The following is a 23,015-nucleotide window of genomic DNA, read 5'->3' as shown; positions in this document are numbered from 1 at the left end:
CCGCTTTATCTTTGCCTATAAAGGAACCATACAGCAAGACTGGATTTCTAAATGTATCTCTTCATAGCGATATTCTTCCAGCAGCCTTGGTAAGTGCTGGATTGAAAATTCTGAAAACATGTGGCACTTTTAAGTGATATTTCTGCATTGACAGAAATGTCTTTTCATCAATGCTATGCCGTAAGATGCTGCCCTGTAGCAGAGGGATCAGTTATTTTAGATATTAATCAAAATTGGTAGCAGCTATTTGCCTCCTTCTAAAGTACAACACAGTACAGAAGATAGGAGAGGCATACAGGAGAGTCACCTGCCTAACTAAGTGTAACTGCAGTGACGGCAGGAAATGAAAGAGAAAATGGGATAGAAGCAGTATTGAAAGATAAGTGGGATGAATTTTCCCAATTGACGAGAGAGCACAGAGACTGAAGGACTTCAGCACACTCGTGGGAGGATAAAAACTAAGAAAACACGTGTAGGCATATCATGGTCATATTGCTGAAAACCAAAGAGAAACTTTAAAACCAACCATGGGGGAATGGGGCATCACAATACCAGCAGAGCAGCCAGAAGACTTTCAGCTGCCTGTGCACAGAAGCCGTGGAGAGTAGGGTGTTCCTGGGACACAGCGACCGCCCTGGGTGCTGCTGTTGGCTTAGTATTCATCATTTAGCTGTGAGGATGTCTGGCACCAGGCAGTTTCAGGACACATTCCTTAGGGAGAAACTGGCCATCCGCCAAGTAATCAAGCTGGTTTGATTCAAACTGGTGATCCCTGCAAAGTGACGGCTCAGCCAGAACTACCCTAACATCTGTGCAGTAATTTTGGAGTGCCCTCACAATACTGTCAATAAGGAAACATTCATCACCAACATCAGAGTAATAACTTACAAAACAGAGCACATAGAGCATCATAAAATACATGCTGTCAGTTATAGACAAGTTACTCTGCTGTCAGTGATAGACATGACTTAGTTAAATGGGATACCAGCAAATATTGCTTGGAAAATTTGCCCAATTTTAGTTCACTGAGGACAGGGTGTTTCTCAGTCATATATTGCTTTTAAAATGCATGGCCAACTTAGCTAATTTCCTCTCGTAGTGACATCTCTAAGAGTGACAGCAGTTCTTATTTAGATGCTTAATTTATGTCAGAACTAATAAGTCATAATGGGTGGTCAGATATAAATAGGTGCTTATATAATAAAAGGTATCCACCTGAGACACATCAGACAAATGTATTCTTTGGTAAGTATTATATTTACTTATCAAAAATCTGTCAGGAATGAATGTCACAGATCTAAAGAATTCAGAAGATCACCTGCCTCAACACTAAGTAGTAGCTTGTATAAAATAAATGTAGGCTTCTTTCTGTTGAACTTGTGAGCCAGATCATGCATCCTTCTGTTTAGAAACAAAGTTTACATGAAAATGGTGGGCCTTTTTAGTGATGCTTTTAGTTTTGGGTACCTCTAAGTTTGTAGTGTTATATCTGGGCTATAAAGATTGCTCAAATGGTTTAACAGAGCAGTGCCACAGAAGTGAAAAGAAACATCTTTCCCAGAATGGTTTCATTGGTGTGGTGAAGGCAGGGGGAGAAAAACAAACGCAGGCACGCTGAGCTCAGTTCTCACCTGAACCACAGCAACGGTGCCTCAAAAACACCTGTGGATACTCCTGCAGTCAGAGAGCAGCTATCGCTTTATTGCATTTACTTACCATGAAATGTCTTGGGATGCCAGCTTAAACTTTATACTGTATGTTGAAATCTCCCTTAAGATGCTAACCGAGCAGTTCACTTCCAACAGCCCATAACGTCCCAGTTTCCAAGCGTCATGGCGAGCCCCTCCTCCTGAGTCTAGAATTGCTCGCTTTGTCTCACTCACTTTCCCCATTCCTTCCCTCACCCAGTGATGCACCAATTGATCATCTATGCTACAACCTCTCCGACATTCCCCTTTCCTCCCAGTGCCTGAGAACAGACATTCTACGATGTTCTTTCCTTGGTATTGTGGGTTATTTGGTATTGTTATGAATGTGTCCCTCCCAAATTAATGTATTGAAATCGAACCCCTGATGTGATGGTGATACGAGGGGAGCTTAGGAAGCGGGTCATGTCATGAGGGTGGAGCCTCGTGAACCGGATTTGTGCCCTCCTGGGAGGCGGCCAGACGGCCAGCGCCCTCCTTGTCGGCCACGCGGGGACAAAGCGGGGAGCAGAGCCAGGGGCCTCTCGGCACCTTCCTCCTGGACGTCTGGTCTCCAGAACTGTCTGTTGTTTAAGCCACCCAGCCTTTCATCTCCTTTTCTTTTTTCTTGTTTGTTTTGAACAAGTGATGGGTGGCGGCTACCGGGACCCCTGGGACGCGCAGGCGGCGGCGCGGGGCAGGTGTGGGCCTCCTGGAGGTGCAGCGCGGGGCCGCCGCCAGGTGGCGCCGCTGAGCCGCGGCCCGGGGATGCGCGTCCGCGGGGCGGGGTCCGTGCGGCCCGGGGATGCAGGCCCGGCCGTGCGCGGGGCTTTGCGAGGCGCCGGGGGCGGGCCCGGCGGACGGAGGCTGGGTCCCGGCCCAGGTCAGCGCCCGGCCCGCGGTGCCGCCCAGGCCCCGGCCGCTCCGGAGGGCAGGCGGCGAGGACGCGCGCAGGGGCCGCCGGCTCCCCAGGTAGGGCCCCCGCCCCAGCCCCGGGCCCCTGTCACCGGCCGCCCCCGCGGCGACCAGCGCGTCCTCGGGGCAGGGACTCCCCGGGGTCCCGGGACATGCGGGGGGTGGAGGTGGCAAGGGGCGGCGGGCAGGTGCCCGTCAGGTGCCCGGGGCCGCGGGGGCGGTGTCCCCGCCGTGGGCGCAGGTGGGCGGGGGCACCGTTTGTGTTCATTGGCAGGATAGGTCTGGGCCGCTTCCGACCCATGGGGGGCAGCCCTCAGGGAGACCCCACCCGCAGAGACTCTCCGCGACGTCTTTCCGGGGCTGCTAGCCCCTCACCACCCCCCGACCCCCGCGCCATCCTGGTCCCCACCCGGATCTCGCCCAGGAAGCAACAGCTGCAGGGAACGTGCGCGGGTCCAAAACGTGCGCGCTCCGCGCACCTGCTGGGACTCCCAGGTGTCTCCAATCACCCCTGCGGCTTCCGCAGGTGACTCCGTGGGCTCAGACATCCGAGAGGGTTGGAGTTTTCAGGAGGCTACAGAGGGGGGCAGGTAAGGTGGGAGTTTGTCTTCAGAGTCTGACATTGAGCTGAGAGCCTAGTCGGGGCTCTGCGCGCCCGCCCGCCCTCTCGGCTCCGCCGTCCCGCTCGGCTGGGCCTCTGCCGACTGACTGTGCTGGTGTGTCATCAGCAGGTTAGTCTTCTGAAGGGTGTTGCTGGCAGAGGTGGTAATTAAAGAATTCTGAGTGTGGGCATGGAGTCCACAGAGCTTGGTGACCCCCACCCCTGGGGAGAGGCAGAAAGGCAAAAGCTAGATGAAGGTCAGGTTTCTGTTTTAATATCTGGGAAGGTTGTATCAGTGGCTTTCCGCAGCGGCCAAACCACTTCTGACTGCAGGACAAGAGAGTCGGTGACATCATTAGGTCACGAATGGAACGCAAAACCGTCAACACTCTGAGGTGTGAGAACAGAGGTCTGCTGTGAGCATCTCCCTGGGGAGAAAAGCTGGACACAGGGTCTGGTCAGTTGTTCCGTCAAGCGTTTGCCCAGCAGCTCAAGTGTTAGCAAACCCTTGCCCGTCCGTGTACGTTGTTGGCATTGCTAAGTCTATGCTTCCAGAAGAACTTTGGTCCATGTCAAAATGATAAAACAGGGGATGGACAAAATATATATTCTAAACACACCAATTTCTTCATTATTCTACTCCTTTGTATGGATCTTCAGCAAGTATTTGTTGAGTGTCATCTATTCACCAGGCAGCTTTCTTTGCACTAATCATACAACAGTGAAAAGGACACAAATGTTTCTTCTCGCAGGACTTATATTCAGTGAAGAAAATCTGGCCATATAAAAATAGACTGATAACTTCAGAAAACAATAAGTATTTAGAGCAAAGTAATACAATAATGGACCGGACATATAGTCTGGAGGATGGCGTTGATAAAATGCACAGAGGGTTGGTTCTGTGACGATGTAGCGTTTGAACTGAAATCTGCATGATGAGAATGAAAAAGACCAGCAGATATCCGTGTGAGGGTGTTCCAGGCATATAGGACAGCAAGAGCAGGACCCCTTGCTTCGTTTTCCTTGTGAACAGAAAGCCCGGTGTGGATGGAAGGTGTTGGGAAAGAATGTTTGATAAGAAAGGAAATGTGATAAAACAGGATGAAGACCCTGTGCGGCTTGCAGGCCACGGAGAATTACATATTCTCATGTTGCGGCTGCCCCTCGGCCCCCCTGAAACCCGTATGTATGCACATTCTGCTTTTAAAACGTTTAGTGTTCACCCTTTTCAGCAGCCCCCACCCCTCGCCGTGTCCATTTAGGTACAGGGTAGGGTGAAGGTTTCAGGAAAAATGATGGTGTGGGTATTGAGTTGTAGTATGAGTCCCTTCGAAACAAGTATAAATCTTCACATTTCTTTGCATCTCGACTCAGAAAGAAGCAGAATTTATTTTTTCCTCTCTAAATTTAGATATGATCTAAATACCTAACACAATGGAATCAGCGAGCCAGGAAAGGGCTGGTGGGGGAGCCACGCCTGCCATTTGGAGACTGTCCAGGAGGGAAGCATCGCTCTGCTGTGTGAGGTCCCAGCAGGGAAGCCGTGTGGTCGCTGTTCCTAGGGACACGGAGGCCGCGTCTCCCCCTGGAGAGGGTGGGTCTCAGTTCAGTGTCTTTCCCGAATTCAAACTTTCTCAGTCAAATGAATCTGTGCATAAATGTGCTGAAGCCCATTGGGAACCCTTCCTACCTGAAAAAAAATCACCATAATCAGAGATGGATCTTTACCTGCACAATAGCTTGGCTGCTGTGGCATCGAGGCTGCTCCATAGAGAAACTTGGTTCGAGTGGGAGGAGCCCTTTAGCGGTTGGGGCCGGGCTCTGGAGTATGGGGGACATGTCCTACATGAACGCGGCACTGCAGGGTCTGACTTACCACCTCTCATCACCCAGGAGCTATCCCAGGGCACTCTTCACACCTGTGGGCAACAGGGATTCTGCACGCTGTGGGCTACGCAAGCTTACATTCCCTGGGCCCTCCATCATCCCGGGGCTATTGGCCAGCCTTTCCGCATGGACTACCGCCTCGCACAGACACGGGGAGGAAGATGCCCAGGGATTTCTAAGCCTCACCGAGGATGCCATGCACAAAGCATGTCTACTCGGGTGCATGCAGGCAGCCCGTCACTGAGGGCACCACCCTAGTGTATGAAATACTGGAGATCTCAAGTGTTTCTGCTGCCCTGATGTTTCAGACACTTTTGACCCTTACCGGGACATTGCTCTGGATATCAACGCAGCTCAGAGTGTGAACCAAGCTTTGGAAGGCTTGGTGTTGCCCGAAAAGTTGGATGTTCTCATCATTGTGAAAAGTGAAAATGTGTATCATTGCAGTATTGTCTAAAGAAGCCAGTCACTTCCAAGACACTGACTTTGCACACTTCCTCCAAGGTCCTTATTCTTGTATTGAAACATTTCTCAGATTTCACAGGTGACATAAAGGCTAAGCAAGTGCAGTACCTGAGTGTCTTGTCACTCGGCCATACAGGTCTCAGCAGAACAGAGGGCCACATGCTGTGCTCTGTGCCGTTCTGCTCCATGCTGGGTGGAGTTGTCATGATAGATATTACTTCTATTATACAAAATCTAGAAATGGCCGGGGGTAGAAAATGCATGATGCTAAGGCAACCACTAGTGATATTACTTTCCCCCATCCCCCCCGAGCCATGTTCTCTTTTATATCCAGAAGAGAGAATTGGGAAAATACAGTGGAAGTATGTCAGTAGGTGGGTAACCAAGGGGCCTTGTGGCTGACCACACAGACATGGGAGCAAATGAAGGCCCCAAGAGACTCTTACACCAAAGTTCCTGAGTTGGAGGAGCAAGTGGGAGAAACAGAAACAAATAGGCTTTAGAACAGTGGGAGTTCCTCCAAGAACCATACTGAGCAAAGCCTGAATTGAACCTCAGGAAAATAGAATTCCCCCTGTCTTCCAATGTAGTGGTGATTCACTTGTCAAAATACAGAGGTGAGATGGCAAAGAATCACCCTGAGCAAGAAAAGCACCTCCTTAACAATCTATCCAGGGACATCTCACCTCAGATGGTCACGAGTGTGGGCCAAGTCCTGAGTGTGAGAGGGAGAGCCAGAGTAACGAGAGGGGTAACCGGAGGGGCGGAGTCTCTCATGCCCTCTCCCTGTACAAGTGTTGATACATGTGCCTGCACGTGCGCGCGCACACACCTCACACACACACACACACAGTCATTCCTGGATGAAGAAATGAAGTGCTAAGGTCTGTCTACATGCACACTGATGCCGTTGGGTAGTGGTGACTGCATTCTGGTGTGAGGTCATATAAAAGAATATTTTGTGTCATGGTTTTGAGTGGTTTGGACATGTACAGGGGCTTTCTGCGTGTGTTCATGGGACGTGGCGTTCAGCATAACTTGTGCATACTTGGCTCTGGGGTGTCGGTCTGCCCTGCAAGGGCTCTGGAGAGGACTGGCTTTTATTACTGGCTCTGGGGACTTGGCGCCTGTGGTGTGTTTGAAGAGTCGTTGTTGACAAGGCATGAGATGTTTCCGTTTTTGCATTATGGATGCATGTCCATAAATTTAGTGACTTGGAATAATTGAATTTGGAGTGCATTTGTGTGATAAGGAGGATGGTGTTTTGTTTTCCCGTATTTTCTACTGGTATTTTTGGGTGTTGTAAAATAAGTTCAGTTTTTGCAAATTGTTAAAATCAGTTTCAGTGGTGCACTTTGGATGAAGAGTGGAATGGCATTTGCATAGCTTTGGAGGTGTGGTGTTTTTATTACACACCTTGGGGTCCACCTCAGGGTGGTGCATGGAGTAAGTAAGTGTCTGCATATGAGAACACAAGGGTTTCTGCACAACGCCTGGCCCTGGTCAACATTGGGATTATTTAGAGTTTGTGTTTTATATGCATTCAGAAATGAGGGGAGTATGTGTGTGTGTTCTGTGGGAGGACAGTATTTAAATTCATTGACTTGTGGTTAGAGATAGTGTAGGTAAATAGTTTATTTGGAAATTAGGGCCAAGAGTCCTTATATCTTAACGCTGGAGGCTTTTATGATGATGCAAATGAGTTCAGAATAATTCTTTCCAGTGTCCTGGGCTTCACATGTCTTTCACAGTTGTCCTGACGGCCACCTCTATCAGTACACGTTATCCGCCACCTTTCCTTAAATAACAAAGATGACCGCTGGGGGCTTGTCACTGCCGACCCCTGCGGCCGGGGTGTCCCGAGGGGCCGGGAAACCCTTGCGCTGCCGATGACCCAGGAGGGCACCTCTGGCCTCAGAACCGCCGCATGTCCCAGAATACCCGTGGGCGTGGGAACTCGCGTCCTCCCGGCAGGGCTGCTCGTGCAGCCAGGGGCCGCCCCACAAGTGTCTGCATCAGCCTAGAGCCCAGAGGTCTGACTGCAGTTTTTGACCCGCCAGAACTTCCAGGACTCTGGAAATACTCAGGGTCCCGGTTAGAGCCCTGGAAAGGCTGGGGCCGCCCCCGAAGGCAAGGCGGTGGCGGCGCACTCCCCGCAGCGAACGGCAACACTTCCGCGGCCCTTGGGCAACCCGGCCCTTAGCGTGAGACCCTTGAACAAGCAGCCGCCCAGCCCCGCCCGGCCCCCCGTGCACCCCGGCGTCCGCTGCGCACAGACCCCGACACCCGGGCCGAAGCCCCATTGCGCCTGCGCCCACCTCCATCCGGGCCCCGCAGCCGGAGCTCGTTTCCGGCCGACCCGGAAGCAGACCTCCGGGGGCCGGCTCCGTTCCCCGGAGCGGGTCTCTGCGTTCCTAGCTCCCCTCGCCCAGAGCCGCCCCGCTCCGCCTCTCCCGCCGGGACCCGCGGCCTGCGGCGCCCCTCGCCCCGCCAGCGCTGCCGGGTCGCGGGCCGCTGTGCTGCCGGGCGGACGCGCCTGCCTCCGGTAAAGTCGCCCCGAGACCGGGCCGCTGCCGCTCCTCTGCCTCCGTTCTCCCCCCGGGCCCCCGGAGTCCGCCCCGGCCACGCCTCCGCCTGGGGCCGCCCTGCTGCTCCCAGGCCTCCCCTCGGTCACAGCGCGCCCTGGCCCGCGGCTCCCCGCCTCCGGTCCCAGGTCCCCCACCCGGCTGTGCCCGTCCGGGCGTCTTCGATCCTCTGGGCGGGGGTGTGGGGGGGGGGGCCGAGGGAGGAGCCGAGACACGGGACCGGGGCGGAGAAGGGGGGGGCAGCTGAGGGCGGGGGATGCGGCCGATGGGTTTGGACACACACACTCAGGGTGAAAGAGGGTGACCCGGGCAAGAAGCGGCGGAATGAATGAAAACAGAAAGGGCGTCCGGAGAGGTGAACGGGAGAACGGGAGGGGGCTTTGCCAGTTCACATACCCACTGCTGCCAGTTTAAACTTAAACTTCTCCTTAATTTGGATGTTTCTATGTATTTGTGACATGAAGTTTTAGCTACTTACCCGTTTGTGAATGCTTTTGCCTTAATTTTTGCTAGGAATATACAATACCCACTTTCCCTCTTTTTATTTGTTTCTTCATCTGGTACATAACCTTCCTGAGCTGGTTGCAGTATTGTTGGAATGGACATAAAAATACTAATTTTGTGTAGCTTCTCTTCAAAAGATGATGTCTGTGAAATGCTTAATATATCTGCAACACGATGAAAGAATATTTGGGTCAGATTTTTAAGTTCATAATATCTAATGAGTTATAGGAACTTTATTAGACAGTACTGGCATCTTCTTCAGCAGCATAAATTAGAAACATGCATTTAGGGACAACAAAAATCATTGAATGCCTACATTCTGTCAGAAGGCTGAGTGACAAATGAAAACTATCAAATTTAATGTAAAAAATTCATCTTGCCTGGACTTTGTTATATGGTTTTCAGAAAGGCTTGTTATTTGGTGACTGTTAAAAAGGATATTCTGGAATAAGCAATTATTTTAATTTCCTGCATAATCCATACTCCTGGCATAGAAACTGTCCTTGTCTTTTAAAAAATTTAAATTATTTTACTTTTCATGTGTTAATTGCCCCATAATGCTGAAATACAAATGAGCAATACATTCTAGGTCCTAAATGTACTTTCTGGAAATAGCCTGTCATCCAGAGACAGCTCTTAGACTGGTTCATTGAAATATGTGTATGTGTGTTTTCCAGGGAGTCTGCCCTCCTAAGAAGACCAGGCCCAGGGACCATGCCCTGCCCACCAGCCTTCCAAAGCCCAGTGTGCTCCCAACGTTAAGGCTGCAGCACATCCTCAGCCCTGACTGTCTTTTGATGACTTTCTGCCGTCTGCTCCAGCCAACCACCTTCAGGTATATACTTCTGGGATCTTGCTTCTGAGCCTGGGGCTGTTGGTCGGCTAGATGGGTCCCTCCTGCACCCCGGCATGCTTGCAGGTCTGTAGAGCGGCATGACTAGTTCCCTGGTCCTGGGGCATCCTCAGAAGTGCTGCAACGTCCTCCCAGGAGTTGGGAATCTCCTCTGTAGATTCATGTGCCTGTTCCATCTCTTCCTGGGCCCCCAGGAGTCTCAGGAAAATTTTCATGGAGTCTGGCGAGCCATGGATGTCATTCCCTGTTTATTCAGGCAAGAGTGGTTGCTGGTCCCTGGGGGTTACTTCTATTTTCCAGAGCCTCAGGCAGGCCAGGAAGCTATCTCTAAGCCTCCCCTGTCGAAACAGCCACTTCAGGACTCTGGAAAGAAACTTGGGATATTTATGGGCACTCATTTCTGGAAAAGGCACCAGAGTGACCCAAAGATATCTGTGTGTTGGCATTTGGGGAAGGCTCTGTAATGCCCTTCAGTAAACCAGACATCTTTCCTGGAGAGAAAAGTCGATTCCATGTTTTCTAACAACAACAGTCAATTATAATTGCTGTAATAATTGCCATCACAGTGACTGACAGTAATAATGGCAATGGTCTTACAATGAGCAATAAGAAGGCAAGAAAGCCTAAGGAGCTGCAAGAACAGACCAGAGACCTCAGTGAGGGGTGACCGGATGCTCAGATCAGGACTTGGGGTGCTCTCACAGCCCTAGGTCTGCCCCTTGACATGTGTTCTCTGAAGACGAAGGACAGGTGGCAGGAGAGAAGAAAAAACAGCGGGTGGGGCACAGGTGACAGTGAGGACTGCTGGGAGATGGCCTGGAGGGAGCTTCGCTGGGAAGACAGGAGCCCTGGGCTGCCTGCCGCCCCCACCCATCCTCACCCTGCAGCCTCGTCTGGCCGCCCAGGACGGAGAGCCAGCTGAACCGCGGGCCTGCTCCCTCCGCCAGTCCGAGGAACGGGAGCGCCCAGCACAGTCGCAGCCCTCAGTGCCAGTTACCTTTCTGCCGCCTGCCCCTCCGCGTTCACTGTCCACACATCTCCGTCCCATTGTCACTGCCTGGGCTGCTAGGATGTCCTCCCTGTCCCTCAGGCTGGCAGCTGCAGGAACAGCTGGTGAGAACAGTTTCTGGAGAACTTACAAAATAATGCACATGGAGGGCTGGAAATAAAACACCAAATGGAAAGGGTGCAATCATTGTGAATAAACAGATGGGAAAGATTTTTAATTGCGTGATGACTGTAAACTATCAACACTCAAAACTAATTCACCACTAGATGCCATTCTACCTGGAATAGGCTTTATAAAGAATCCTGTTAAGATCCTCTCTGACAGAAGGATTGTTTATTTAAGGAATTATCCAGTTATGTGGTATTCCATTGGCAAGAACAGTGGAATCAGAAATTCTTCAAGGTGCTTCGATCTAGGGGATAACTATGTGAAGCATGGAATTCACATTAACTTGTAAAAACTCCAAAACAGACAGCATATGAATATTAATCACACAGTGGTGCCCAAACACTAGGTGCATATACAGAGAGGTGTAGAAGAGCCTTCTATATGGCATGGAAAGGAAAGCATTCAACATGATGGAATAATTTAATCTGTCCTTGCTTAATCTCTGACTGGTAACATAACCAGCATGAAAAGTCCTCCTCCCTAGGACGAAGCAAACAAGCGTGTCCTCGCACACTGTGGATGGGATCACGACGTACGCTGCATCTGGGGGCTAGCACCCAGGCAGGGTGTACTCAGGACCACACACACGAGCCCACCACCCGCAGTGCGTCCCCCTTGAGTGGTAAACTCAGGATTAAGTAAGAAAGCTGAACAAAGCCGTTCATGTTGACATCACTGTCGGAGGCAGGAGAAACAAACTTCAAGCACTGAGCAGATGGTTAGTTTGAGGTTCGCTCTTGTATCAGAACAGTAGAGAAAGGAATAAGTTGGCAAAACACTCAGAGCATTCCAGCCTGTGACTTTTTTCCCCAATTTTTTAATTGCAAAATACACGTAACATTTACTATCTTAACTATTTTTAAGGATACAGTTTAGTGGTATTAAATACATGCTTATTGTCCAAACTGTCACCACCATACTTCTCCAGAACTGTTTCATTTTGCAAAACCGAAACTCTACCCATTAAACATTAACTCCCCTTTCCTCTCACATCCCCCTTTCTGTCTCCATGAACGTATCTACTCCAGGGACCCCCTGCGCATAGACTCGTGCAGCGTCTGTCCTTCTGCGACTGGCTTATCTCACACAGCATCACATCCTGCAGGGGCGTCCGTACCCGTGGAGTAGGTGTGACGATGCCCGTCCTTCTTCAGGCTGACGACTGAGTCACGGCGTGAATATGCCACTTTTTGCTTACCCATTGATCTCTAGCCTGTGGTTTTAACTGAGAAGGGCGATAACTCATTTAAGTGTTTAAAAAGTGTGAAAGCTTTGAAAGATGAGTGATGAGTGGATCTACTTCTACACGCCAGCAAATTGTTAGACTGGATGAACTGGAGAGGGAAGGGTGACCGCCTCCACTGGAAGACACCACTTGTCAATGAAACCTTAAACAGACATTTTCTAGACAATCAGGTGGGACTAGGACATCTTCCCCCTGTCCCCCTACCAGCCCAGACCTGTCACTGCCTTGGTGGGTGGGCTTTGAATGCTTCTGAAGGCTCGTCCATGAATCTGTGTCAGCAAGAATGAAGCTCACGAATGAAGGGGACAAAACAAACAGAAGACCGAAGAGGACAAGGCGGTGTGGGAGGGGGGGAGGCGCTGACAGCTGGGCCCTGCCTCGCCTGGAGGAAAGGAGACAGACGGCAGCCGCCTGACATGAGAGGCGTCCGGGAGGCATTGTTTAAGTTGCAGAGGCTGAAACATCTAAATACTAACAGGGATGGCTCTGTCTGGGAGGGCGTGGTTTAAGATAAGGATATATTTTACAAGTAATAACATAGAACTCATGATGTGGTAAGAAATAGTAGAACCCAAACATAAAGTTGGAAGGAAAGAGTTTCACTGGGATTACAAGTAATTCCTCACCTGTTACGGGGTTGTGGCATCAACACTTGATGCCAGTGCAGGAATGCTTTACCATTTGATGGCTGAAAGTGTCTACCTTCAAAATTATGTACATTTTGAAGTAACTTGCAAACCATCTAAATCTCTTGGTGTTTGAGGAAGAGTCTATTTGGTTCTAAGATTAAGGGCATAGCTGGTTCCCCTGATCGTGCAGGCATTCTTCATGATCACATGTTGTAAATAACCACCTCATAATTCATACAAGTTAGTATCATGTCAACATAATGCTAGCGGGGCAAGAAACCACATTCTGTGGTCCTGTTGGAGAGGGAAACAGGTCATTGGCCTTAAACATTTGTGCAGTAGTGAACTGGCTCTGATTTATACCATGTGGATTTCCTTCTATATCAGGGCAAAATTCAAGCTAACAAGGGCATACTACTCAGTTCACAAAATTCCCGAGTATTTTATAAGCCATTCTTAGGAGCCGGTGCACACCAGGCCTCACTGGGGGCTCTGGCTTGGCCTCCAAGTACGCCGTTCAGGGTGGCTCCCCCCGCCTCTGACTCAGCAGCCCCTTGAGTGGACCCAGCGTTTAACAGCTGAGAGGAACAGAGGCCAGAATAGGATTCCTCTCCCTCATAAAAGCAACCCTGTCGCAACAGTTGCGTCTGCTTGAGAAGGGAGGAGAGACCCCGGTTGTGAACCACCTTCTTGCTGCGGTGTTAACGTCACCCCCCTTTACAGTTAAGTGGGTCCAGCATTCATTGAGGGACTTGACTGGGTTCTGGGGTGCCGCCAAGGCCCAGAGCCCCGGGATAGACGGACGTCTAAACGTCTCAGCCTCTTCGGCCTCATGAGCTCCCACATGAACTCACTTCAGAAGGGTGAGGTATGGCTCCCGGCAGAAGGGTGAGCAAAGCATGTCAGCCAAGTGCCACCGTTTGGCCTTGTGCTGATGAACCTAAGCCGAGAAGGACTCTGCTTAGAGTTGGCAGGGTGTGCTCGCCCTGCGCCTGCGCCACACTCTGAGCCCCCTCACTGAGTCTCCACGGGCCACACACTTGCTGGGGACTGGCACGCGGGTGTTACCACTGCCCGTGCCTCACAGCTCAGAGGGGGCAGTTCAGCTGAGGAAGGTGTCCTGCCCCCACCTGGGGAGACGTGAGGTTTGGTGCCACCATCAGACAACGTTCAGGGAAGGTCCAGAGGGGACGAGATATGTGCACAGATTCCCGAAGGGGAGTTTCTTCTTCCAGAACGCCAGGCTGGGGTGCGAGGGAGGTTCAGGTAAAGGGCTGTGCGGGGGCGAGACGTGGAGCTGCGGGCCTGCGGCCCACGACGCCATGCCTGCGGGGCCGGCCATCTCTGCTCAGGTAGGGATCAGGGGGCACTGGAGTGGCGAGCGGCTGGGCCTGATGGGGACCTGGGCCCATATTAAGAATTTGTCTTTCGCTTCGTAGCCATTCTTACCACGCTCTCCAGGATTCCACCCCACACCAGGATCCCTGGTGCGCATACCAAAACCGCGGACTCCGGGTGCCCACCCTGGGCCCGACAGAGGGGCTGCTGGGTGATCTGCCCCATTCCCACGTTCGCCAGGGGACCCCAACCCGTGAGGACTGTGGCTGGCGTTACTCAGGATAAGTCTGGTGCTGTTCCTGGGTTGCTGCTGTCTTCCTCACCTTTGCATTGTGGCCATTTTATTTTTTTATTGTGCCCAAAAGATTATATCCTAATTGCCAGCACCTTTTACTGTAGAATATAAGGTAACTTTTGTTTTTCACTGTTTCCTCTAAAGAGTTCACTGTTATTTACTGGGTTGCCTATAGGAGATCCATCTATCCGAGAGACTGAGGGAGAGAGACATGGAGGACAAGGGCTGTAAAGTCCTGGGCCGGGAGGGCCGTGGAGAGTGGCTCGCAGATGCGTTCAAGCCCCGCTGAGCCCTTGCAGTCCTGCGTCCGTGCCGGTACCGCCCCAGTGTAAGTAAGCACAGCACTGACACGGGGTTCCCAGTGCCAGCACTGCACCCTCGCTCACCCTTCTGTGCCGCCACCAGTCCTGGGGAGGAGCTGGGGGCGGGGTGGGGGGCTGGCCCGCTGAGTCAGCACCTGGGCCCTTGACCTCTGACCTGCCCAGGACCAGGTTCAACACTCTCTGGGCCTTAGGCCACTGGCCTCCGTGATGAGGGCAGCAACAGTGATGACAGGATGACAATGACAATTTTTGTAAGTCAAAAAATTTTTTGTTCTTAAAATGAATGTATATTGAATGTTTTCTTCAAAATCTCTATTCCCAAGTATCTTAAGATAGCTAAGTCTTTCAAAACTTTAATATTTTCAAAACTGCTTAAGCCATATCCTATTTATAGGAAAATCAATAATGAAACTAAATCATTTATCCTAAGAAGTCTTGATTTTTTTTTTTTTTTTAGATAATTATTTTGTATTGAAGGATAGTTGACACACAGTATCACATTCGTTTCAGGTGTACAACACAGTGATTCAACATTTATATACATGATAATTCTAGGTACCAGCTGTCACCATACCAAGTTGTTACAATATTTTGACTATATTCCTTATGCTATACATTACATCCCAGTTACTTACTTATTTTACAATTGGAAGTGTGTGTATATATATATATTTTTGTGTGTGTGTGAGGGCATCTCTCATATTTATTGATCAAATGGTTGTTAACGACAATAAAATTCTGTATAGGGGAGTCAGTGCTCAATGCACAATCATTAATCCACCCCAAGCCTAATTTTCGTCAGTCTCCAATCTTCTGAAGCATAACGAACAAGTTCTTACATGGAGAACAAATTCTTACATAGTGAATAAGTTACATGGTGAACAGTGCAAGGGCAGTCATCACAGAAACTTTTGGTTTTGCTCATGCATTATGAACTATAAACAGTCAGTTCAAATATGACTATTCATTTGATTTTTATACTTGATTTATATGTGGATACCACATTTCTCTCTTTATTATTAATGTTTTTAATAAAATGCTGAAGTGGTAGGTAGATACAAGATAAAGGTAGAAAACATAGTTTAGTGCTGTAAGAGGGCAAATGTAGATGATCAGGTGTGTGCCTGTAGACTATGTGTTAATCCAAGCTAGACCAGGGCAATAAAACATCCACGTATGCAGACGATTTCTCTCAGAACAGGGGGGTGAGGTTCTAAGCCTCACCTCTGTCGATCCCCATTTTCTCACCTGATGGCCCCCCTACAACTGTGCCTGTCTTAGGTTGTTCCTCCCTTGAGGAATCTTACCCGTCTCTGGCTAACCAGTCATCTTCCAGAGCCATACAGGGAAATGTAAAGTTGGGAAGTGAGAGAGAAGCCTTATTTGAAAAGGTTAGCTTTTTACTTCTTTGCATATTTATGCCCTGTGGCTTCTATGCCCAGCATTTGTCTTGAGGTGTCTTTACCACTTGGAAGAATTATGATACTCGGTAAATTCGATATGTGGCACGAATTCTATTTAAGGGTTGTAATTAGGAGGGAAGGAGAAAAGCTATAGAAGTAGCAGGCGGAAGAAAACCTGGGAAGATTGATTATTTCTTTGACATACCTTCTTGTAGAGTAACGTCAGCATGTATAGGTTTTAAACTACTAATTAAATTGCGCACATACATTAACATAATAGGAGCATAGTTACATAACCAAAGCATACCTATAATTACCAGCCATCTCCAGTGAAACCAAGAAAACCAGTTAGGCACCTTAGGCATTTGTGAAAACTTATCTATGATATGGTGGATATTGTCCAACTGAACTTGAACAGTCTGAGAGAAATCAGACAAAATAACCCATTCCTGGGGACTGTTCACATCCCTTATGTTCTTTTAACAGTAAATAGTCTGTAGTTGTAAGATTTTGGAGCGCTACCATTTGCACTTCTCCTAATTCTTAGTTGAGTTCCAACAGTATAGATTTAGTCAAATTTGTTGTTTTACTGTATGCACAGGCCAGCTTAGATATCTCCTTCTTCATTCCCATGGCAAGTCCAGGAACTGGTGGGATGAGTGCATCTACAGCTGTAGCAGTGCGTGGATCTTTGTTGGGGTTTTTTGATGATCATCTTCTGGCATGACTCTTCCAGAGAGTGCTGATGTTGGAAGTTCTTTTTCATATCGTATCTTAGTTCATTTTCGGGGTAGCCCAATTAGGCTTTGATCCTCTGTATAAACACAAACAGACCCTTTGCCTACACTTTTATATGCCCATTATACCCTTGTGTAGAACTCATTGGAGGTCACCACACAGGAACTGCTTTTTTTTTCTTTTTTTTTTCATTAATCCACAATTACATGATGAATATTTTGTTTACTAGGCTCCCCTCTATACCAGGTCCCCCCTATATACCCCTTTACAGTCACTGTCCATCAGCGTAGCAAAATGTTGTAGAATCACTACTTGCCTTCTCTGTGTTGTACAGCCCTCCCCTTTCTCCCACCCCCCCATGCATGTTAATCTTAATACCCCCCCACTTCTCCCCCCCTTATCCCTCCCTACCCACCCATCCTCCCCAGTCCCTTTCCCTTTGGTACCTGTTAGTCCATTCTTGAGTTCTGTGATTCTGCTGCTGTTTTGTTCCTTGTTTTTCCTTTGTTCTTATATTGCACAGATGAGTGAAATCATTTGGTATTTCTCTTTCTCCACTTGGCTTGTTTCACTGAGCATAATACCCTCCAGCTCAATCCATGTTGCTGCAAATGGTAGGATTTGCCCTTTTCTTATGGCTGAGTAGTATTCCATTGTGTATATGTACCACATCTTCTTTATCCATTCATCTATCGATGGACATTTAGGTTGCTTCCAATTCTTGGCTATTGTAAATAGTGCTGCAATAAACATAGGGGTGCATTGGTCTTTCTCATACTTGATTGCTGTATTCTTAGGGTAAATTCCTAGGAGTGCAATTCCTGGGTCAAATGGTAAGTCTGTTTTAAGCATTTTGATGAACCTCCATACTGCTTTCCACAATGGTTGAACTAATTTACATTCCCACCAGCAGTGTAGGAGGGTTCCCCTTTCTCCACAGCCTCGCCAACATTTGTTGTTGTTTGTCTTTCGGATGGCAGCCATCCTTACTGGTGTCAGGTGACACCTCATTGTAGTTTTAATTTGCATTTCTCTGATAATTAGCGATGTGGAGCATCTTTTCATGTGTCTGTTGGCCATCTGTATTTCTTCTTTGGAGAACTGTCTGTTCAGTTCCTCTGCCCATTTTTTAATTGGGTTATTTGTTTTTTGTTTGTTGAGGCGTGTGAGCTCTTTATATATTCTGGACATCAAGCCTTTATTGAATGTGTCATTTTCAAACATATTCTCCCATACTGTAGGGTTCCTTTTTGTTCTATTGATGGTGTCCTTTGCTGTACAGAAGCTTTTCAGCTTAATACAGTCCCACTTGTTCATTTTTGCTGTTGTTTTCCTTGCCCGGGGAGATATGTTCAAGAAGAGGTCACTCATGTTTATGTCTAAGAGGTTTTTGCCTATGTTTTTTTTCCACGAGTTTAAGGGTTTCATGACTTACATTCAGGTCTTTGATCCATTTTGAGTTTACTTTTGTATATGGGGTTAGACCATGGTCCAGTTTCATTCTCCTACATGTAGCTGTCCAGTTTTGCCAGCACCATCTGTTGAAGAGACTGTCATTTCGCCATTGTATGTACATGACTCCTTTATCAAATATTAATTGACCATGTATGTCTGGGTTAATGTCTGGATTCTCTAGTCTGTTCCATTGGTCTGTGGCTCTGTTCTTGTGCCAGTACCAAATTGTCTTGATTACTATGGCTTTATAATAGAGCTTGAAGTTGGGGAGTGAGATCCCCCCTACTTTATTCTTCTTTCTCAGGATTGTTTTGGCTATTCAGGGTCTTTGGTGGTTCCATATGAATTTTTGAATTATTTGTTCCAGTTCATTGAAGAATGTTGCTGGTAGTTTCATAGGGATTGCATCAAATCTGTATATTGCTTTGGGCAGGATGGCCATTTTGACGATATTAATTCTTCCTAGCCACGAGCTTGGGATGCGTTTCCATCTGTTAGAGTCCCCTTTAATTTCTCTTAAGAGTGACTTGTAGTTTTCAGAGTATAAGTCTTTCACTTCTTTGGTTAGGTTTATTCCTAGGTATTTTTTTTTTTTATGCAATTGTGAATGGAGTTGTTTTCCTGATTTCTCTTTCTGTTGGTTCATTGTTAGTGTATAGGAAAGCCACAGATTTCTGTGTGTTGATTTTGTATCCTGCAACTGCTGTATTCCGATATCAGTTCTAGTAGTTTTGGGGTGGAGTCTTTAGGGTTTTTTATGTACAGTATCATGTCATCTGCAAATAGTGACAGTTTAACTTCTTCTTTACCAATCTGGATTCCTTGTATTTCTTTATTTTGTCTGATTGCCGTAGCTAGGACCTCCAGTACTATGTTAAATAACAGTGGGGAGAGTGGGCATCCCTGTCTAGTTCCCGATCTCAGCGGAAATGCTTTCAGCTTCTCGCTGTTCAATATAATGTTGGCTGTGGGTTTATCATAGATGGCCTTTATTATGTTGAGGTACTTGCCCTCTATTCCCATTTTGCTGAGAGTTTTTATCATGGATGGATGTTGAACTTTGTCAAATGCTTTTTCAGCATCTATGGAGATGATCATGTGGTTTTTGTCTTTCTTTTTGTTGATGTGGTGGATGATGTTGATGGACTTTTGAATGTTGTGCCATCCTTGCATCCCTGGGATGAGTCCCACTTGGTCATGGTGTACAGTCCTTTTGATGTATTTTTGAATTCGGTTTGCTAATATTTTGTTGAGTATTTTTGCATCTACGTTCATCAGGGATATTGGTCTGTAGTTTTCTTTTTTGGTGGGATCTTTGCCTGGTTTTGGTATTAGGGTGATGTTAGCTTCATAGAATGAGTTTGGGAGTGTCCTCTCCTCTTCTATTTTTTGGAAAACTTTAAGGAGAATGGGTATTATGTCTTCCCTGTACGTCTGAAAAAATTCCGAGGTAAATCCATCTGGCCCGGGGGTTTTGTTCTTTGGTAGTTTTTTGATTACCGCTTCAATTTTGTTGCTGGTAATTGGTCTGTTCAGTTTTTCTGTTTCTTTCTGGGTCAGTCTTGGAAGGTTGTGTTTTTCTAGGAAGTCCATTTCTCCTGGGTTTCCCAGCTTGTTAGCATATAGGTTTTCATAGTATTCTCTAATAATTCTTTGTATTTCTGTGGGGTCCGTCGTGATTTTTTCCTTTCTCGTTTCTGATACTGTTGATTTGTGTTGACTCTCTTTTCTTCTTAGTAAGTCTGGCTAGAGGCTTATCTATTTTGTTTATTTTCTTGAAGTACCAGCTCTTGGTTTCATTGATTTTTGCTATTGTTTTATTCTTCTCAATTTTATTTATTTCTTCTCTGATCTTTATTATGTCCCCCCTTCTGCTGACCTTAGGCTTCACTTGTTCTTCTTTTTCCAATTTCGATAATTGTGACATTAGACCATTCATTCGGGATTGTTCTTCCTTTTTTAAATATGCTTGGATTGCTATATACTTTCCTCTTAAGACTGCTTTTGCTGTGTCCCACAGAAGTTGGGGCTTAGTGTTGTTGTTGTCGTTTGTTTCCATATATTGCTGGATCTCCATTTTGATTTGGTCATTGATCCATTGATTATTTAGGAGCGTGTTGTTAAGCCTCCATGTGTTTGTGAGCCTTTTTGCTTTCTTTGTACAGTTTATTTCTAGTTTTATGCCTTTGTGGTCTGAAAAGTTGGTTGGTAGGATTTCAATCTTTTGGAATTTACTGTGGCTCTTTTTGTGGCCTAGTATGTGGTCTATTCTAGAGAATGTTCCATGTGCACTTGAGAAGAACGTGTATCCTGTTGCTTTTGGATGTAGAGTTCTGTAGATGTCTATTAGGTCCATCTGTTCTAGTGTGTTGTTCAGTGCCTCTGTGTCCTTACTTATTTTCTGTCTGGTGGATCTGTCCTTTGGAGTGAGTGGTGTGTTGAAGTCTCCTAGAATGAATGCATTGCATTCTATTTCCTCCTTTAGTTCTGTTAATATTTGTTTCAGGTATGTTGGTGCTCCTGTATTGGGTGCATATATATTTATAATGGTTGTATCCTTTTGTTGGACTGAGCTCTTTATCATTATGTAATGTCCTTCTTTGTCTTTTGTTACTTTCTTTATTTTGAAGTCTGTTTTGTCTGATACCAGAATTGCAACACCTGCTTTCTTCTCTTTGTTGTTTGCATGAAATACCTTTTTCCATCCCTTGACTTTAAGTCTGTGCATGTCTTTGGGTTTGAGGTGAGTCTCTTTTAAGCAGCATATGGATGGATCTTGCTTTTTTATCCATTCTATTACTCTGTGTCTTTTGATTGGTGCATTCAGTCCATTTACATTTAGGGTGATTATTGAAAGGTATGAACTTATTGCCATTGCAGGCTTTAAGTTTGTGGTTACCAAAGGTTCAGGGTTAGCTTCTTTACTAACTTACTGTCTAACTTAACTTGCTTGTTGAGCTATTATAAACGTGGTCTGATGATTCTTTATTTCTCTCCCTTCTTGTTCCTCCTCCTCGATTCTTCATATGTTGGGTGTTTTGTTCGGTGCTCTTTCTAGGAGTGCTCCCATCTAGAGCAGTCCCTGTAAGATGCCCTGAAGAGGTGGTTTGTGGGAGGCAAATTCCCTCAACTTTTGCTTGTCTGGGAATTGTTTAATCCCTCCTTCATATTTAAATGATATTCATGCTGGATACAGTAGTCTTGGTTCAAGGCCCTTCTGTTTCATTGCATTAAGTATATCATGCCATTCTCTTCTGGCCTGTAGGGTTTCTGTTGAGAAGTCTGATGATAGCCTGATGGGTTTTCCTTTGTAGGTAACCTTTTTTTTCTCTCTGGCTGCCTTTAATACTTTGTCCTTGTCTTTGATCTTTGCCATTTTAATTATTATGTGTCTTGGTGTTGCCCTCCTTGGATCCCTTGTCATGGGAGTTCTGTGTACCTCTATGGTCTGAGAGGCCATTTCTTTCCCTAGTTTGGGGAAGTTTTCGGCAATTATTTCTTCAAAGACACTTTCTATCCCTTTTTCTCTCTCTTCTTCCTCTGGTACCCCTATAATGCGGATATTGTTCCTTTTAGATTGATCACTCAGCTCTCTTAGAATTGTTTCATTCCTGGAGATCCTTTTATCTCTCTCTGCATCAGCTTCTCTGCGTTCCTGTTCTCTGTTTTCTAGTCCATTAATGGTCTCTTGCATCTCGTCCATTCTGTTTTGAAGTCCTTCCAGAGCTTGTTTTATTTCTGAATTCTCCTTCCTTAGTTCTTGCATATTTCTCTGCAAGTCCATCAGCATGGTTATGACTTTTGTTTTGAATTCTTTTTCAGGTAGACTGGCCAAATCTATCTCCCCAGATTCCTTCTCAGGGGAAGATGTAGCAGATGCCGAAGCTGTCTGGGTTAGTCTTGTCTGGATCATATTTTTTTGCCTTTTCATGTTGACAGGTGCTATTGACTGTCAGCTGGGAGGGCCAAAATTTTCACTTACTACTGGCCTTTCTTTACTGGGGCAACTGCGACCCCTAGTGGCTTGTGTTGGGTAATTGCGTGTAGAGTGGGTCTTTGTGTCTTGCCCGGCCGGGAGGGAGAAATTTCCCTTTCTGTGGGCGGAATTTGTCTCAGGCTGCTTCTCTGCTTTCGCAGCGCCCGGTGGGGTAATGGACGGGGGGGCTGCTTGACTGTTTGCCTCCGTGAGGGGTCTCAGAGCTGTTGCCCAGGGGGTTAGTGCGCCCCGTTTTCCCTGTAATTTCCAGCCACTGGGCTGTGGCCTGTGTTGTTTCCGTCAAGCTGTTAAGTCCCTGTCCCTTTAAGACTTTCAAAAAGCCCCCGCTTTTCTTTGTCACAGGGGCATCAGCTTCAGAACCCGCTCAGAGGTCTTGCTGCCCTATTTCCCTAGTTTCCAGCCCTCCACACATGCACTGTGTCTGCACTCTGGCCCGGATGGCTGGGGCTGGGTGCTCAGCAGTCCTGGGCTCCGTCTCCCTCCCGCTCTGCCTGCTCTTCTCCCGCCGGGAGCTGGGGGGAGGGGCGCTCGGGTCCCGCCAGGCTGCAGCATGTATCTCACCCCTTTCACCAGGTGCTGGGTTCTCGCTGGTGTAGATGTAGTCTGGCTGTTGTCCTGTGTCTTCTGGTCTCTCTTTTAGGGTTAGTTGTATTTGTTGTGTTTTCAAAAATAAATGTTTTTGGGAGGAGATTCCCACTGTCCTACTCACGCTGCCATGTTGGCTCCCCCTCGAAGTCTTGATATTTTGAAGTTTGTAGGGTTTTACAGTCCTTAGGCATTAGCCAAATCTGACTTGAAGAAGCCTATGCTGAAATGTTTTTGTTTTTTAGTAGTAAAATATGCACACTCTAGATACCTGAAAGAATATTTCTTTTGAATGTATATTTTTAGGACAACTGTTTCTACTTGTATAGAGTCA

At 47.3% G+C, this 23,015-nt stretch overlaps 1 protein-coding gene across 7 annotated transcripts in view; it reads left to right on the top strand.

Annotated features, from left to right (window-relative positions):
- The first annotated feature begins 2,513 nt into the window (after positions 1 to 2,513).
- The window catches only part of LOC118916933 (zinc finger protein 596-like), a 28,238-nt gene continuing 7,736 nt past the window's right edge, over positions 2,514 to 23,015 (top strand). For 2 of the 7 annotated variants that reach the window (XM_057505057.1, XM_036894303.2), the window contains exons 1-3: positions 7,890 to 8,098; positions 9,320 to 9,477; positions 14,356 to 14,508. The gene's annotated coding sequence lies outside the window, so the exon portion shown is untranslated. Of the gene's footprint in view, positions 2,658 to 7,886; positions 8,099 to 8,378; positions 8,494 to 9,319; positions 9,478 to 14,355; positions 14,509 to 23,015 lie in introns of those variants that run through there. The other 5 variants (XM_036894304.2, XM_057505058.1, XM_036894306.2 and 2 more) reach the window with 5 other exon arrangements.

This window comes from Manis pentadactyla, chromosome 7 (assembly GCF_030020395.1).
Source record: "Manis pentadactyla isolate mManPen7 chromosome 7, mManPen7.hap1, whole genome shotgun sequence".
NCBI lineage: Eukaryota > Metazoa > Chordata > Mammalia > Pholidota > Manidae > Manis > Manis pentadactyla.
This window is presented reverse-complemented; position numbering and strand designations above follow the sequence as displayed.